General features: G+C 42.5%; 1 protein-coding gene across 9 annotated transcripts in view; it reads left to right on the plus strand.

Annotated features, from left to right (window-relative positions):
* The window catches only part of LOC136874101 (uncharacterized), an 81691-nt gene that overhangs the window by 30485 nt on the left and 31668 nt on the right, over positions 1-19538 (plus strand). The gene's annotated exons all lie outside the window — the stretch shown is intronic.

Consider the following 19538-nt stretch of genomic DNA (forward strand, 5'->3'; position numbering starts at 1 on the left):
GCACGGACGAATAATTGATGTTTATTTCAAACCGATATGCAGGTTACACAATGCGCACGGCATCGACTCAGTAGGATGTAGGACCACCGCGAGCGGCGATGCACGCAGAAACACGTCGAGGTACAGAGTCAATAAGAGTGCGGATGGTGTCCTGAGGGATGGTTCTCCATTCTCTGTCAACCATTTGCCACAGTTGGTCGTCCGTACGAGGCTGGGGCAGAGTTTGCAAACGGCGTCCAATGAGATCCCACACGTGTTCGATTGGTGAGAGATCCGGAGAGTACGCTGGCCACGGAAGCATCTGTACACCTCGTAGAGCCCGTTGGGAGATGCGAGCAGTGTGTGGGCGGGCATTATCCTGCTGAAACAGAGCATTGGGCAGCACCTGAAGGTAGGGAGTGCCACCGGCCGCGGCACATGCTGCACGTAGCGGTGGGCATTTAACGTGCCTTGAATACGCACTAGAGGTAACGTGGAATCATACGCAATAGCGCCCCAAACCATGATGCCGCGTTGTCTAGCGGTAGGGCGCTCCACAGTTACTGCCGGATTTGGACTTTCTCCACGCCGACGCCACACTCGTCTGAGGTGACTATCACTGACAGAACAGAAGCGTGACTCATCGGAGAACACGACGTTCCGCCATTCCCTCATCCAAGTCGCTCTAGCCCGGCACCATGCCAGGCGTGCACGTCTATGCTGTGGAGTCAATGGTAGTCTTCTGAGCGGACGCCGGGAGTGCAGGCCTCCTTCAACCAATCGACGGGAAATTGTTCTGGTCGATATTGGAACAGCCAGGGTGTCTTGCACATGCTGAAGAATGACGGTTGACGTATCGTGCGGGGCTGCCACCGCTTGGCGGCGGATGCGCCGATCCTCGCGTGCTCACGTCACTCGGGCTGCGCCTGTACCCCTCGCACGTGCCACATGTCCCTGCGCCAACTATCTTCGCCACAGGCGCTGCACCGTGGACACATCCCTATGGGTATCGGCTGCGATTTGACGAAGCGACCAACCTGCCCTTCTCAGCCCGATCACCATACCCCTCGTAAAGTCGTCTGTCTGCTGGAAATGCCTCCGTTGACGGCGGCCTGGCATTCTTAGCTATACACGTGTCCTGTGGCACACGACAACACGTTCTACAATGACTGTCGGCTGAGAAATCACGGTACGAAGTGGGCCATTCGCCAACGCCGTGTCCCATTTCCGTTCGCTACGTGCGCAGCACAGCGGCGCATTTCACATCATGAGCATACCTCAGTGACGTCAGTCTACCCTGCAATTGGCATAAAGTTCTGACCACTCCTTCTTGGTGTTGCATTTGCTCTGTCAGTCAGTGTAAATAAAAATTTCGCACAGAGTTGATTTACAACTGTGGAGTAGAGTACAATCGTATATAATTATACACTATGGTAGACATAACAATACTGAACAAAATTTATTTTACAGCAATGCTATTACGAACTTGAAGGTTGTTTGAGGAAAGTTTTTTTTTTTTGCTAGTTGTTTTACGTCGCACCGACACAGATAGGTCTTATGGCGACGATGGGACAGGGAAGGGCGAGGACTGGGAAGGAAGCGGCCGTGGCCTTAATTAAGGTACAGCCCCAGCATTTGCCTGGTGTCAAAATGGGAAACCACGGAAAACCATTTTCAGGGCTGCCGACAGTGGGGTTCGAACCTACTATCTCCCGAATACTGGACACTGGCCGCACTTAAGCGACTGCAGCTATCGAGCTCGGTTTGAGGAAAGTAAAACACTGAATGTCAACTGGGAAATGGAATCCCAGCACACCCAAACTATTAAAAAACGATCTCCGTTGTTCTCGATGGAGGTCGCACGCAAGGAAAATGCGATTTAAGTCCCTAATTGATCGATTTTTGCATGAACAGTAGGATGAGTCGATAACTCTAACGCGCATAAGTGGCTTCCAATGCTTCCATGTTTGAGTCGAATATGTACGATAGATGCTATGTATCTTCTGTGGAGTGGCGTATCCTGAGGGCTACCAAGGCTATTGGTGAAACCTAAACTTCAAATGAAAACCATGGATATCTAAAGCACATTATAATGTAAGCATCTCGCACATTGTTCCATTTACAAAACGTGAAAGCAATGAGTAAGAATATTGTACGTATTTCTGAGAGCAAGGCATCGGAGACTGGTATTGCAGTCCAAGCGCTGCGTCTCCCTCCCCTTGTCAAAGCTCAATCAATCAATCAATCAATCAATCAATCAATCAATCAATCAATCAATCAATCAATCAATCAATCAATCAATCAATCAATCAATCAATCAATCAATCAATCAATCAATCAATCAATCAATCAATCAATCAATCAATCAATCAATCAATCAATCAATCAATCAATCAATCAATCAATACTAATCTGCATTTAGGGCAGTCGCCCATGTAGCAGGTCCCCTTTCTGTTTTCCTATCTTTTTCTTAAATGATTGCAAAGAAATAGGAAATTTATTGAACATTTCCCTTGGTAGGTTATTCCAATCCCTTACTCCCCTTCTTATAAACGAATATTTGCCCCAATTTTTCCTCTTGAATTCCAGATTTACCTTCATATTGTGATCTTTCCTACTTTTAAAGACTCCAATCAAATTTATTCGTCTACTGATATCATTCCACGCCATCTCGCCACTGACAGCTCGGAACAGACCAGTTAGTCGAGCAGCTCTTCTCCTTTATCCCAAGCCTTCCCAGCACAAACTTTGCAACATTTTTTAACGCTACTCTTTTGTCGGAAATCTCCCAGAACAAATCGAGCTCATTTTCTTTGAATTTTTTCCAGTTCTTGAATCAAGTAACCCTGGTAATGGTCCCATACGCTGGAACCATACTCTAGTTGGGGTTTTACCAGAGACTTATATACCCTCTCCTTTACATCCTTACTACAACCCCTAAACACCCTCATAACCATGTGCAGAGATCTGTACCCATTATTTACAATCATATTTATGTGATTATCCCAATGCAATTTTTCCTTATATTAACACCTAGGTAATTATAATGATCCCCGAAAGGAATTTTAACCCCATCAACGTAGTAATTGAAACTGAGAGGACTTTTCCTATTTGTGAAACTCACAGCCTGACTTCTAACCCCGTTTATCATCATACCATTGCCTGCTGTCCATCTCACAACATTATCGAGGTCACGTTGCAGTTGCTCACAATCTTGTAACTTATTTATAACTCTATACAGAATGACATCATCCGCAAAAAGCCTTACCTCTGTTTCCACTCCTTTACTCATATCATTCATATATTACAGGGACAGATAATGCTTCACCTGCTCTAATTTCCTGATTTCTATTTTCTAGAAATACAGCCATCCATTCAGTCACTCTTTTGTCTGGTCTAATTGCACTCATTTTTGCCAGTAGTCTCCCATGATCTACCCTGTCAAATGCTTTAGATAAGTCAATCGCGATACAGTCCATTTGACCTCCTGAATCTAGGATGTCTGCTATATCTTGCTGGAATCCTATAAGTTGAGCTACAGTCGAATAAGCTCTCCTAACTGTCTTCTATCAAACTAGTTATTAATTTCGCAAACATGTCTAACATAACCAGAAAGAATGCTTTCCAAAGGGTTACATGCAATGCATGTCAAACTGACTGGCCTGTAATTTTCATCATTATGTCTATTACCCTTTCCTTTATATATATTGTTCATGTATATGCCATACGATAAATAAATAAATCCTTTATACACAGGGGTTACTATAGCAACTCTCCATTAATTTGGTAAAGTTCCTTCATGTAAACAATAATCAAATAAGTACTTCAGATATGGTATTATATCACAACCCATTGTCTTTAGTATATCCCCAGAAATCTTATCAATTCCAGCTGATTTTCTAGTTTTCAACTTTTGTATCTTGCCTTACATGTCACTGTTATCATAGATAAATTTTAATACTTCTTTAGTATTAATCACCTCCTCTATCTGGACATTATCCTTGCAGCCAATAATCTTTAGATAATGCTGACTGAATACTTCTGCCTTTTGAAGATCCTCGCATACAAATTCCCCTTGTTCATTGATGATTCCTCGAATGTCTTCCTTGGAACCTGTTTCTGCCTTAAACTACCTATACATACTCTTCCATTTTTCACTAACATTTGTATTACCGCCCATTGTGCTTGCCATCATGTTATCCTTAGGTGAATTCTTTGCTAGATTCAAGTTTCTAGTAAGTTCCTTCAATTTCTCCTTACTTCAACAGCCATTTCTAACTCCATTTCTTTCCATCCTGCATCTCCTTCTTAGTTTCTTTACTTCTCTGTTGTAATATAGTGGATCCTTACCATTCCTTACCACCTTCAAAGGTACAAGCCTATTTTCCCATTCCTCGATAATTGCTTTAAACCCATGCCAGAGTCAGTTTACATTTTTATTTACCGTTCTCCACAAATCATAGTTAATTTTTAAAAACTCCTTCATGCCTGTTGTATCAGCCATTTGGTACTGCCTTATAACCTCGCGTGGCATGCTGCTGTATGCACACCGGATAGATAGGTGTGCTAGGCTCCGCTCCGTCTGATCGCCACCGTAAACTATAGTCCGCACACTTTATGTTGGTGCATTTGTGTTCGGTGGTGAGGAGTAAGGAGGGAGGTGTCCCGGTATCGATAGTGCTGCCAACCGAAGGGAAATGAAATCTGAATTGAATCGAGAATATGATCGATCGATACGAAGTTTCTAAACCGTTATCATCTTAAGCCAACAACTATGTCACATACACATTATATAACATTATAAAACATTTCTCGATGTGAATATTGTTCCTAGCATGAATTCTATACTTTGGCTTTTTTTGTGTAAACAACAACAGTACTAGTACGTAAAGTGTACGCCAGATGTCGCACAACGATGCTTACGCGATTCATAGTTTGTGTTTCAAAGGTTGCCAGTACGAATCTCGAAGATCGCCGAGGTCGACCGATTCAGCACTAGCGTGTAAATGCACCAACATAAAGTGTGCGGATAATAACAACCATGCATTACTCCTCGTATATACTTCCTCACCTCATACTTCTGAGTTAATTATAGAGATAATAGAGTGCTGGCATTTCACTACCGTTTACTACTACATCCTAAGGAAGACACTGCAAGGCTGCTGTTTTAGGAGTAATACGTTTTTCTCCTTATAGGTAGATCTGCTAAAATGAAATCCAATCTTTCGGGTTTAGTGTTCTCTTTTGTTGATTGGAATAGAACCCGTGATCATAGGTCGGAAACGACCACTGATCTCTTGAGGAAGCTAATAAACCAGTTAAATAATTCATTTCTTGTGGCTATTTCTAGTCGAGTGCAGCCCTTGTAAGGCAGACCCTCCGATGAGGGTGGACGGCATCTGCCATGTGTAGGTAACTGCGTGTCATTGTGGTGGAGGAGTGTTATGTGTGGTGTGTGAGTTGCAGGGTTGTTGGGGACAGCACAAACACCCAGCCCCCGAGCCATTGGAATTAACCAATTAAGGTTAAAATCCCCGACCCGGCCGGGAATCGAACCCGGGACGCTCTGAACCGAAGGCCAGTACGCTGACCATTCCGCCAACGAGTCGGACAATAAACCAGTGAACGATGGGTACAACCGCTGATGAGGTACAGTTCAAAATTTCAATTTTTTTTTTTTTTTGCTAGGGGCTTTACGTCGCACCGACACAGATAGGTCTTATGGCGACGATGGGATAGGAAAGGCCTAGGAGTTGGAAGGAAGCGGCCGTGGCCTTAATTAAGGTACAGCCCCAGCATTTTCCTGGTGTGAAAATGGGAAAGCACGGAAAACCATTTTCAGGGCTGCCGATAGTGGGATTCGAACCTACTATCTCCCGGATGCAAGCTCACAGCCGCGCGCCTCTACGCGCACAGCCAACTCGCCCGGTAAAATTTCAATTGATTAATTATAATAATAGTACATGAAATCAGTATAGACTTGGTGGTGACCTAATGAGAATGAAATGAATGGCGAAGACGTCATAAACAACCAGTCCCCAAGTCAAGGGAATTGAAAATACGAGGAGTTTGATTCTGAGAATCGAACGGGGACCATTTAGTCAAAAAGCCGGACTTTAATTTGCTAAACCTTAGGCTACCATCTTCACTGATCAGGTGCTGGTTATTGACAGTAGCAGAGGCCAGGGTAGTAGCTTGTGAAAGAGCCTTGACAACACAGCAGGCTACTGACTGCAGCTCAAAGCGCTTAAGGTTTAGCGTTCACTAAACCCACTATCAAAAAGGGGTAACCTAAGTCTAGTGGTAGCCCACGTCTTCATTCTGGCATACGCCACAGCTTCTGTTAGCGTTGCATTTGGAGAATCAAGGTATTGTTGACAGGTCTGATTGATGCGAAGTGTAAAAGTGTTCTTTATGTCTTTGTGTCATTCTCCAAAGTTGAGACCCTTCTTCTCGAGTGCGATGATCAAGCAATGGAAGGAAGTCTCTGTATCGGAAAAGCAACGGCATCGAAAGGTGCACCTGTTATCATAGAACAGTATAAACAGTATTTACAAAAACAGGTACGATAAATGTACACATTCCGTGTTGGATGAATCGTGATTACACATGAGGCATGTGCACGTTCAGAAAGATAGCATATCGCGCGGGCAGAACATGACGAGTTAGCGCACGCTGGCGCAGTTGGGAACATTTGAGTGCCAACCTATGAACACCAGAGGAATAAGTAATGATCATACCACCCAGCTTATATCAGTTAGATTTAAAACAGTGAACAAATTAAAAATCATCTAAGCTACGATATGAACACACAACACTGAAAGTCATTAAACCAGTCAATGTGGATAACAGTAAAAAAACTCGAACAACATTCATTACAATGTACCTGAAAAGGAGAACACAAGAAAAACAAACACTGGGGAACACAAAGGTAAACAGTAATAGGAAAAGGGCAAAGATGTTGCACTTTTCAACGAAATCTTCAAGCAGATATCTTTTTTGTTTGCTAGGGGCTTTACGTCGCGCCGACACAGATAGGTCTTATGGCGACGATGGGATAGGAAAGGCCTAGGAGTTGGAAGGAAGCGGCTGTGTCCTTAATTAAGGTACAGCCCCAGCATTTGCCTGGTGTGAAAATGGGAAAACACGGAAAACCATTTTCAGGGCTGCCGATAGTGGGATTCGAACCTACTATCTCCCGGATGCAAGCTCACAGCCGCGCACCTCTACGCGCACGGCCAACTCGCCCGGTAGCAGATATCTTGACATCCCGCCATCCACGACCCCTGCTAAGTCATCGGCTCCCATGTAGGTACCCCTGACTACAGGTGGTTTTGTACTACCGCAAGAAATAAATTTCATAGTCAATCCGCATTGTCGGCCTCAATAAGAAATAAATACATTGTGTTGTAAAGGTAGAGTCACTCAATCAATTAGACCTTATTTCTTATTGGTTTTTTACTTAAAAAAAAGAGAGCACATGAAACTAGCAAGCACGATGGAACACAAAGTTAAACAGTAATAGGAAGAGTGTATAGATTGTGCACTGCACAATGAAATTTTCCAACAGGTATTTTAATATTCACCACCCGAACTAAGACGGCGGTCCCCGTGTGGATACCTCCGACTGCAGTTTCTACTGTAGTTGTTGGTGCCACAAGAAGAAACTCCGCCAGAAAAGCAGGAAACTACAACTCCCAACAATTCTCAACGAGCTACGTCAAGAAGAAATCAACCAGCCCCACACCTTTCCCTAACAATCCTCTGCTATAACTGCCTTAAATTAAACCACTACGCTGCAAGTTGTAATTCTACCCGCTGTAATAGGTGCGGCGGCCCCCACCGCCACACCGAATGCAAGGTACCAAAGCACCAGGCGAAGTGCGCCAACTGCCAGGGCGGACACGCGGCCTCGTTCCCTGGATGCCCATACTTTAAAAAGGCAGTTATAGCAAAAACCAAGGCACAACAGAATAACTTGCTCAGAAAGAGTCCCAACTCTAATCCCCAGCCAAGATCTCACGCACCTACCCCACCCCTAAATAACCAAGCTCAAAACACCCTATTACACCTACTCATTGCCCTCCTCAATAGCCAAGTTAACCCACTACAGGGCTCCCTCGGTGGATTGAGTAGCTGAGGTCCCTGTAACCCCCCATCCAAGTATCAATCACCACTCCACCAAGATACAACTCCTACCCTCCAAGAACCACCAAGTCCTCACTTCCTTTTGCGCCAATACTGGCAATAACATCACAAAACTTCTTAGCACAAGATGAATCACTGGTCGCAGGAGACGAGGCGGTGCACATACATATGCTGCCAATAACGATGCTTTCGCCAAATTACTTAACATCTGCTACTAAATTTATCTCGGATAAATTAGCGAAACATACACGGCATAGCCTTTGCAATTCCGAAAGCAAACCGGGCACGGCTAAATCTAGCCATATGACGTATCACAATAAAATACCTGTGTCACCAAACCCGGGAGAATAAAGTATATTTCACTGGAAATTATTCATAAAATAACGTTTTTACACCGCAAAAGTAACAATTAACACAAATCAACTCACTCTTATTATATTAAACTCACAAAATTATTATATTAAACTCGCAAAATTAACTCACATAGTTAAGCAACATCGGGCGTGGTCACCCACTGGATGGGTGACCGCCTCACACACATCAACTGATTATAATAAAACACTCCTCAAACGCATTCACCGCAAACTATTCTTAATCTATTAATCAACTCACCACTATTATATTAAACCCACAAAATTAATTACCTCATATAATGACCGACAGAGGAGCGCTAAAGCGCACCGGTATCAGTATCTCACTTACCATCTATCCCTCCGGAGATAGATGGCTCATACGTTTTCACCAGGGAATACTGTAGTGGTTGGTGTGGTCGTTTTTCACTACCACTACAACTCCTGCCTGGATATGGTAGATCTCTAAAGATCACTTGCAACGCTCCTGAACGTGACGAAAATAATACATGGAACATTTTTTCCAAACTTGCTGGACCTGTTTATGGGCTAGTTATCACCTTAACAGTATATTATTGGGAACACCATTTTAATCAAAGTCAAGTAAGGGTACAAGCGGACCGCAAACAAGGAAATGGCTGGGAGTAAGGACTCGAGTCTCATCAGGGTAAGAAGATAACTGGCATGGCGGGCGAGAGTGTAGGCAGGCTTCCATTTGCAGCAATATGGCATTCATTTCTACAAAAGTTAACCATCGAACTCCCACGAGACGTCAAAGATGAAATTTTATTGATTTCACGCCACCCTCCCACAATCCACCAAAGTGAGACGAGTCACAAGAAGTAGAGAAAATTGTCTACAGGTTTTGAGAATCTTTATCATTTAACCATTTTTAAGGGAAGTGGGTGTATTATTAGCACCGTTGGATTTAGTTCCGTTGTCGCTATACATGTTTGCTACCGTCTAGAAACGAATCTACAGAGGCAAGATAAAAAGGCATGTGTGGTCATGTCACCGACAAGTTTGATGTGGATAGGCTTTGTGGCCAAGCAAATACAGTGGAGACAATACGCGACACTTCCGGATTTAGCCTTGTTAAAATGGGAGACGAGTCGCAAGTGGCACTCCTAGTGGCTTGACCTGAAAATTCGCGCTAAATTCAAATATCAGTGGAAATGTATATACGGAAATGGAAAAATAAATTACGTCTAGAAAGAAAGTGTTGCTAAGATATTAACTTCAAAGTTGCTAAAGCAATTCTGGATAAATGAATGAAGGATTAATTAACAGGTTATTATTTAAAGACTGAAATTAGACATATAATCAAGATGTGAAATGTACTTCCGTGAATGGGCTTGATCTTTCATTTATGCATTACATTTTTAGCTTTAGAATTCCTTCCTGAACGTTCACGACTAGATTTTTCCTTTTTTAAAAATTTAAAAGCATTGTACCATCATATTAAAACACTTGTCAACAAAAATATCGGAACATTTCTTACACACATGATTGAATGAATTTACATTTAAGAGCTGGACAATTTTCCTTTTAACTTGAAGCCTACTAACAGAAAGAAAATCTAGCTCCCAAAACATTCAAACTTTCCCTATAAGAAATACTTGCCATAATGCCATTACATTAGGGTAAAGCAAATTTGCATCATCATATTGTTTCAACAAAATATGTACATTTCTTAAATCACCCATATTTTCTTCAGTGCTTGACAACGCATTACTGCATTCCAAATGGGGTAACTTGGAACACAACCAGCCACACTCATATGCATATGTATTTTCCTGAATTAAATCAAACCCACAGATCACACCTACAACAAGACATCGGTATTGAAGGTTAACTGCTGCACTATACGTACAATAAAATATGCGTATTATATTTTAAGCCAGTTAAAATATGGGTCGAGCAGACCAGAAGATTATGAAGTACTATACAAATATATTTGTAACTGGAAGAATATATATGCAAACACAGTATTTACTTACATTTTCTTGTCAAGAGGGAAACGGAAGAAAGACCGCGCATTCTTCTCTACTTCATAGTTACTACAGCCAAACACAGTTCATACCTTTCGACTAATGTTGAGAGGAGATATCAAGGAATGACACACGCTACTACTTAATTATGTCAACTCACTGAAAACACATAAATAACACCAAAAACTTCACACACAAGTACACTTGTTCGACAGAATCAGTAGTTTTCAGGTCAATCCGCAAGAGAGCTCTAATAGCTGTCCCTCGATATCTCGCTGAGTGTCGCGTATTGTCTCTACCGTGACACGCTTGAGTCGATTACACTTTCGTATTTGGTCAACACCTGTTCGTCCTTGCCAGGAAACCTGATCCATTCACACGCTTGGCAAGTCGAACCGTGGCCATGGACGAATTACTTGCTGAAGGATATGTGATTATGTATTCAATTTTAGTGAATGAAGTCGTTCGTATCTTGCAACGAAGAAAAAAACAGAAGAATGAGATGGTGAGTAAGGCAGTGGACATTGCAACGCCAGGCTTATGGGGCTACCACATTTACTGAAGGAGAGATCAAACATTATCACGAAGATTTCAAAAATCTATTAAGAATGACAGAGGTACAGTTTGAAGATTTGTTAGAACAATGGTGGTGGTAATTTAATTAACTTTCTTTCGAACATTTTCTGAATTAATTTTGCATGAGACAGTATAATCAACACCACAGTTAATAAAGGTGAGGAGAGCGACGTAGCCCGGAATTTGGGAGCTGTCCCATTTGTTGACGTAAAGCGACAGCATTGAGTCGGAAGCATTTCATGCGGGAATTTATTACCCATTGGACGACTCGCATAGCAATAAGAATACAAAATAGTGAAAGAAGAGTGCAGTGAAGTCGCTGAAAAACTTACAGGGCCAGGAAGGGTACTGGGGTAACTCCACATGATATCGTGGTTAACTGTTAGAAACGTAAGGACTCGTCGGTTAAGGCAGGCCAAAGAATACGTTGTACGTCATAAATATCTATTTCTACGAGAAACATCCTTGGGTTGGGGTACTTTTTGTCGAATGCTGGGTTATCATGACGGACCTGTTATACACTGACTGACAGAGCAAATGCAACACCAAGAAGGAGTGGTTCGAAAGGGATGAAAGTTGGGGAAAAAACAGAGACGGCACGGACGAATAATTGATGTTTATTTCAAACCGATATGCAGGTTACACAATGAGCACGGCATCGACTCAGTAGGATGCAGGACCACCGCGAGCGGCGATGCACGCAGAAACGCGTCGAGGTACAGAGTCAATAAGAGTGCGGATGGTGTCCTGAGGGATGGTTCTCCATTCTCTGTCAACCATTTGCCACAGTTGGTCGTCCGTACGAGGCTGGGGCAGAGTTTGCAAACGGCGTCCAATGAGATCCCACACGTGTTCCATTGGTGAGAGATCCGGAGAGTACGCTGGCCACGGAAGCATCTGTACACCTCGTAGAGCTTGTTGGGAGATGCGAGCAGTGTGTGGGCGGGCATTATCCTGCTGAAACAGAGCATTGGGCAGCCCCTGAAGGTACGGGAGTGCCACCGGCCGCAGCACATGCTGCACGTAGCGGTGGGCATTTAACGTGCCTGGAAAAAAAATACGCACTAGAGGTGACGTGGAATCATACGCAATAGCGCCCCAAACCATGATGCCACGTTGTCTAGCGGTAGGGCACTCCACAGTTACTGCCGGATTTGACCTTTCTCCACGCCGACGCCACACTCGTCTGCGGTGACTATCACTGACAGAACAGAAGCGTGACTCATCGGAGAACACGACGTTCCGCCATTCATTCATCCAAGTCGCTCTAGCCCGGCACCATGCCAGGCGTGCACGTCTATGCTGTGGAGTCAATGGTAGTCTTCTGAGCGGACGCCGGGAGTGCAGGCCTCCTTCAACCAATCGACGGGAAATTGTTCTGGTCGATATTGATATTGGAACAGCCAGGGTGTCTTGCACATGCTGAAGAATGGCGGTTGACGTGGCGTGCGGGGCTGCCGCCGCTTGGCGGCGGATGCGCCGATCCTCGCGTGCTGACGTCACTCGGGCTGCGCCTGGACCCCTCGCACGTGCCACATGTCCCTGCGCCAAACATCTTCGCCACAGGCGCTGCACCGTGGACACATCCCTATGGGTATCGGCTGCGATTTGACGAAGCGACCAACCTGCCCTTCTCAGCCCGATCACCATACCCCTCGTAAAGTCGTCTGTCTGCTGGAAATGCCTCCGTTGACGGCGGCCTGGCATTCTTAGCTATACACGTGTCCTGTGGCACACGACAACACGTTCTACAATGACTGTCGGCTGAGAAATCACGGTACGAAGTGGGCCATTCGCCAACGCCGTGTCCCATTTATCGTTCGCTACGTGCGCAGCACAGCGGCGCATTTCACATCATGAGCATACCTCAGTGACGTCAGTGTACGCTGCAATTGGCATAAAGTTCTGACCACTCCTTCTTGGTGTTGCATTTGCTCTGTCAGTCAGTCTATATGTGAGATGTCAGCGGTCTTGGCATAAGCATGCGTTCTGAATATATGGACTATTGAGTAAAGATCGTCAGCATTATCTCCAGCATTTTCTCACGTTCCTGGCGGTAGCGAACAAAGTGGTCAGTGCATATGGCATACAGTGCCCACTTTTGCACGTCAGTGAGTGCACGTGGCATCCACCATGATGCAATTTTGCGCACATGAAGATCCTAGAGTAAAATTCTGTGGATGGTTTCTCAATGGCTGTTTCGGCTTGTATCTCAAGTAGCGTCCAACTTATGTCCACGCCCATGCACTTGTTAATTACTGCACGTGACATCTTCCCTGTAAGATTGAGAAATCTGAACGCATCAGGATGTTAGGATTATTATGGTATCCTTCACGTGATTCATTCCAATACGAAATTAACATGAAATCATATGGCTTCGCCATAAACAAGAGGACAGTCCGGTCATTCGTTACGTCTATTTATGACGCACATAGCTGCTTGTTTCACGTCCATGCAAAAACGCTGCTGCCCATCTCGCAACGGATCTATACGAAAGGGCAATAACCCCCACAGCTTCTGCAAGCTCTCTGTGACATTCTCCGACATTACGACCCCGGAGAACGGCCAGTTTGATGTGCGCACGCTGTCCTTGGCTCGTAACATCCATTCTGCACGGAGCCTGACTCACTACTGCAGTCTCATCGCCTAGTGGATGATACCTGTCCAACACACCACCAACTCGTGCTGTGTCCATGTAATATGAGTGTCATGCTTCCCAGCACCGCGCAAATGTGAGGAAAAATATAGTTGTCATGAGTTATGCCCCAACCCTCGTAATAAACGATTTCATAGTTTCTGCCCCGCCTCTGTGCTAGGCAAGCAGTGACTATCTAGATCGCTGTCGATATACAGTTATACTTGCTCTGCAGTTGTAATCGTTTAAGCGAAGAGGAAGGCTGTGCCCTGAGTGACTGCTGACATGGGGATTTCGACTGAACAGTACCGGGCGGCGATAGGTCGTTGGCACGGTAGAGGCAGGCCAGCGAGGTGTAATATGCAATATGGGACTTATTTCAATTCTGAAGGCAGCTTCAGTGATGACCATTGGAGGGGTGGAGATGAACCCTGTACCCGGTCCTGCTGGTAAGGTTGTACGGGAAGAGATGGAGAAGATAAGAGAGATTGCCAAGAGCCAAGCGGAACAAACAAGAGGGAACAAGCCAGTGAACTGAGAGTAATAAAGGACTGTATGAAAGAGAAGCTAAAAAAAAAAGTAACAAAACTGGTGGAAATAGCAAGTTTAAAGGACAAGGTAAATAAATTCCGTGTGGCTGTTTCCAGCCGAGTGCAGCCCTTGTAAGGCAGACCCTCAGATAAGGGTGGGCGGCATCTGCCATGTGTAGGTATGAAATGGCGTGACCTGCGCGTCGTGATGAGGATGAAATGATGATGATGACGACACATACACCCAGTCCCCGTGCCAGCGAAATTAACCAATGAAGGTTAAAATTTCCGACCCTGCCGGGAATCGAACCCGGGACTCCTGTGACCAACGGCCAGCACGCTAACCACTTAGCCATGGAGCCTGACATGTGTAGGTAGTGTTATGTGTGGTATGTGAGTTGCAGGGATGTTGGGGACAGCACAAACACCCAGCCCCTGGGCCATTGGAATTAACCAATGGAGGTTAAAATCCCCGACCCGACCGGGAATCGAACCCGGGACCTTCTGAACCGAAGGCCAGTACGCTGACCATTCAGCCAATGAGTCGGACGAAGGACAAGGTGAAGAAGAGATAAAATAATTGAGATGGCATGAGAAAAAGCTCCAGCAGGAAACCCGTATGAAAAACATCTTTATAGACGGGTTACTGGAAGATGCCAAAGAAAATCTAGTAGATAAAGTACTAGATCTAATAAATGGAAGTCTGAAGATAAGCAGCAGAGGAGCCGATATAGTTTCCAGTGAGAGTGAGGCTTGTTTCAACCATAATGGAGAAGAAGATCTTGGACAGCACGCGGCACTTGAAAGGTGGGAGAATATGGATAAAACAGGAAATGGAGAGAGAAGTATTTAGGTACTTGCTCTGTGAACCGGAAAAATTAACTCATGAAAATAATTTAAATAGAGACTTACAACAAATGTGTATGTGGACTGACACGCATGGACTTAGATTAGATACCGTAAAATCTCAAGCTATAATAAATTCTCACCCAAGACTTCGTTCAAAAATCAAAAGCAACTTCTCTTTAACAGAACCCTTCATCTTTCATGGAAGCAGCAGATTAGCAGCGTTTTCCAGAAAAGTATTTACGATATTAACTCACTAGAAAATTCCGCACCGGGCGAGTTGACCATGCGGTTAGGGGCGCGCGGCTGCGAGCTTGCATCCGGGATATCAGTGGGTTGGAATCCCACCGTCGGCGGCCCTGAGGATGGTTTTCCGTGGTTTCCCATTCTCACACCAGGCAAATGCTGGGGCTGTACCTTAATTAAGGCCATGGCCGATTCCTTCCAACTCCTAGGCCTTTCCTATCCCATCGTCGCCATAAGACCTATCTGTGCCGGTGCGACGTAAAGCCACTAACAAAAAAAATCCGCAAGATATTTTCTCGAGTATTAGAGTAACGCCGCGTTTGCACTCTGGTATTGCCTCATTTCTCTAACTGTGACGTTGTGTACAACGACCTGACTACTTCTCTTAACGACAAACTACAACTAAATAATTACGTGACCACGTTATTATGACCATGTTACACCTGCCTGAGGGTAAAACGGATAAAGAAGAAAAAGTGTACAAACAAAGTTAACCGATACTTTTCTCTGATGCACTCTCAATCCCTCGCACTATTACACTCACAACACATCACGGACAACTGCGCTTTCAAGGGGCTAGTATAATGGCAAATATTATAACCTGTCAACCAATCACGGTTTTGGAACACGATCAAAAACTGACACACTCTTATCAATGCCATCACTTCGCACCACAAGGTACACAAACTCGTTTGTTATTTGCAGAAGGCTGTCTGTTCGAGTCCAAGGCAATCCAGGACATTGTTACACTAAGTTTTCCTGCGGAACACCTATGTTTTTCTTTTCAACCAACGTTTTATGTGTCTGTGCTTTCTTTTAAATCCCTTTCGCCGTGTTTTAGCGCAGGTTCTGTCTTGCTATATTTGTTTATGTGTCATGGGTTTGATTCCCGACCCAATTTTTGTTTGGTTGATTTTGCATTGTTATTATCCTTGGTAGGTTAAACGTTAAATTAGGTATAACCACTCAAAGTTAGCTTCATTTTTTCTTGTGTATTATTTCTCCAATGTCGCAGGGAGACTTGATAATTACTCGCCGCATTCATGATTGCTATATTCAATTTAATTCACAAAAATACAAGGTGTACGCGTCTTAATCAATAAAAAATCTTCTCGACGAAAGGCTTTACTAATATTTGTTCGGAGATTCGCCGCAGCAGTACAGTAATGTCCATTGATCAAATGTACAGATTCATGTAATATTTTTTGGTATTTTTAAGTAGATTATTAAATTTATTTTTAGCAGGTTTGTAGACTTTCATTTGCAGAAGAATTGAGCATCTCTAAATATCCTTCACTCTTGTAAGCCTGTAAGATTTATTTTTTCTTAGACCCAAAATGAATGCGACCCGGGATGCCGGAAGACTATATCGTGGATTGGAGATGCGTGCGTTCGAATCTTGCACTCCCAGTGGGTCATTTGCCACCCCCATAGGAAAGTTTCCGTGTGGCTTCCAGACGAGGCGGCATTGAACCCCCGGCCAGAAAGATTCCGATACATACATACATACATACATACATACATACATACATACATACATGCATACATACATACATACATACATACATACATACATACATACATACATACATTTGGTGAATACTTCTGTAGATTCAAAATAACAAATGACCCTACATGTATGTGTGGTGAAACAAAACATCAGACAGTTGACCATATCCTTTGGAGTGTAAATTACTCATATCTGAGAGAGATGAACTTTGTAGGAGTGTTATAAAGTCCGTGGGCCACTGGCCAGTGGAGAAATACGAACTCATAGACAAACACCTAAGGGATTTTTATAAATGTGTAAATAAAATACATCTTGACTTCTTACAACGAAACAGCAGTTATGTGTAATATTGACACAAGTCATATGTAAATAATTATATGTACGGTGTTAATTAGTAGTGTCATTACGTATATACAAGCATGTAGTATGACTTTCTGCAATGGAGCATGCTGTTAAAAGATTTAAAAATGCATACATACATACATACATACATACATACATACATACATGCATACATACACACATACATACATACATACATACATGCATACATACATACATACATACATACATACATACATACATACATACATACATACATACAAACATACATACATACATACATACATACATACATACATACATACATACATACATACATACATACATACATACTGCCCCCGACTAGGTCTGCCAGCGATCTAGAGACACCCCAAGGGTGCTCAGTTCAATGGCCCTAGGCTCAAAAAATATATGAAAAGTGGCACGATTATGTAGGGTTCAGAAATAATCATGTTCAAAATGTAGAACAAATATTTCACATTTATTGATAAAAATGAATTATTAGCCATCCTGACAGCTACGATAATGGAAATGATCGCTACTTTACGTAATTACTGTGGCTCTTGATGTAACAAAGAAAATACAAACAAATGGGATGGTACACGTAACTTATCTTGCTTACCATTCTAACAGAGTGTTTTACACAACATTGTATTTCTTCGTTTTAAAATTATTAATTTAGTAATTTAAAATAGAATTAATTTTTTTAATGAAAATAAAAAATGAGGTCTTCACGATCATTCCACGAACAATCTGAAAAATTGAATTGATTTTAATAAAGTGTATGATAAAGAAATATTCAAGATTAATTAATTTTACACCATGACAATAAGAATGAAATTCTGTCTATCAAAAATTTTGTTGACATAAAAAATGAAGAGTTGAATTTGCCTTTATTTTCTACAAGTTAACTCGAGACGTCGGATATATCTGTTCGCGTCTTCCCACATATCTCCTCGTGAGAACTAATAATAAACTTATCATCACTTGGTCATTAACTGTACAAAAATAATTAACATCATGACCTACGAAAATCGACAAATGGAGAAAATATCCTCGACGTGGACCAATTAACACTATCAAAGTGTCGCATATCAGCACACAATAAGTACATAGAAAATAAGTGTCTTACAACTAGGAAATCTCTACATCTACTACTAGCTACTGAAAGTATCAAAGAAGAAAATATCTACAATATTTACACATCATAAAGTGTCAATCAAACTTGCCACTCTCCTATAACACGTTCCATTGTGTTCAGAAGATAAAGTCACCACGTGAGTACGAAATAATACCTTGAAGAATGAGCATGCCTGGTTTCGAACTGAATATTATTAGAATATTTAACTGAGGATCTGTTCACAAGACCTAAGGTCTTCCAATAAATTTCCACGTACCTTAACTCGGAATTATTGACTTTCACGAACACTATTAGGATATTATCTCGAATTATGGAGTACATCGATTAACATGGACTTGTCTTTATCATCAGAAAACACTATAATCTTAACTAAACCCCATAACGTCTCGAAGATTCCATATTTTTCTCATATCCTGATCAACATCAGGCATAACAATATTACAACATTAACATGTGAAAAACTCAGTTTCACGAAGATTCATATCGTACGTACAAAATCCTCATAAATTACACGCACAGTGTATCATAACGACGACCCTAACTCGTCGTAATCCATTATCACTCACGTGTTGCCATGAAAATCATAAGGACCTATCATCGTCCTAAAAATACGTAATATCCTCCTGAAATTCGTCCCGATGATTAACTAATCCATCAATTATCGCATACAATTATGCACGTACTCTAAATGAATTCTTCCACACGATTCGGAATTACTATCCTGATGACACGCTATCATAAATGTAAGGTACAAGTAAAAGTCCTAATTCCATGAAAATGTGAAAAATATCAGCAAAATATCACCTCAATAAATTCGTCAAACACATATTAGCTCACTAGCATAATGAAATTCGTACAATAAGAAAGGATGGTTTCGATAACACATGGATCATTTTAACTGAACCATCGTCGTCAAGCTCGTTAACACGTGGTCATAAATCAAGCAAGTATGAAAAGTAAGCAGCATGTCCTATCTTACCTCTAGAAAAACAAACAGTGAAAGTAGTGAAATAAATTTACTGGATATTTAGAAAAAAAAGGAAAGGAAAGATAAGAGTAGAAATAAAGAGCTACATAGAACAGATATAGATAAGACGTAGTCGACTTAACTTATGCAGATGCCTTCATAACAAATAACCTTTCGTCATATTTCTGACCTTCACGAAACATATGGGTGACCAACTGAGTCATAAATACCCATTACAGATACATATAAGTGTGATATCATAAAACAGATACAAAAA

This window comes from Anabrus simplex, chromosome 5 (genome assembly GCF_040414725.1).
Source record: "Anabrus simplex isolate iqAnaSimp1 chromosome 5, ASM4041472v1, whole genome shotgun sequence".
NCBI lineage: Eukaryota > Metazoa > Arthropoda > Insecta > Orthoptera > Tettigoniidae > Anabrus > Anabrus simplex.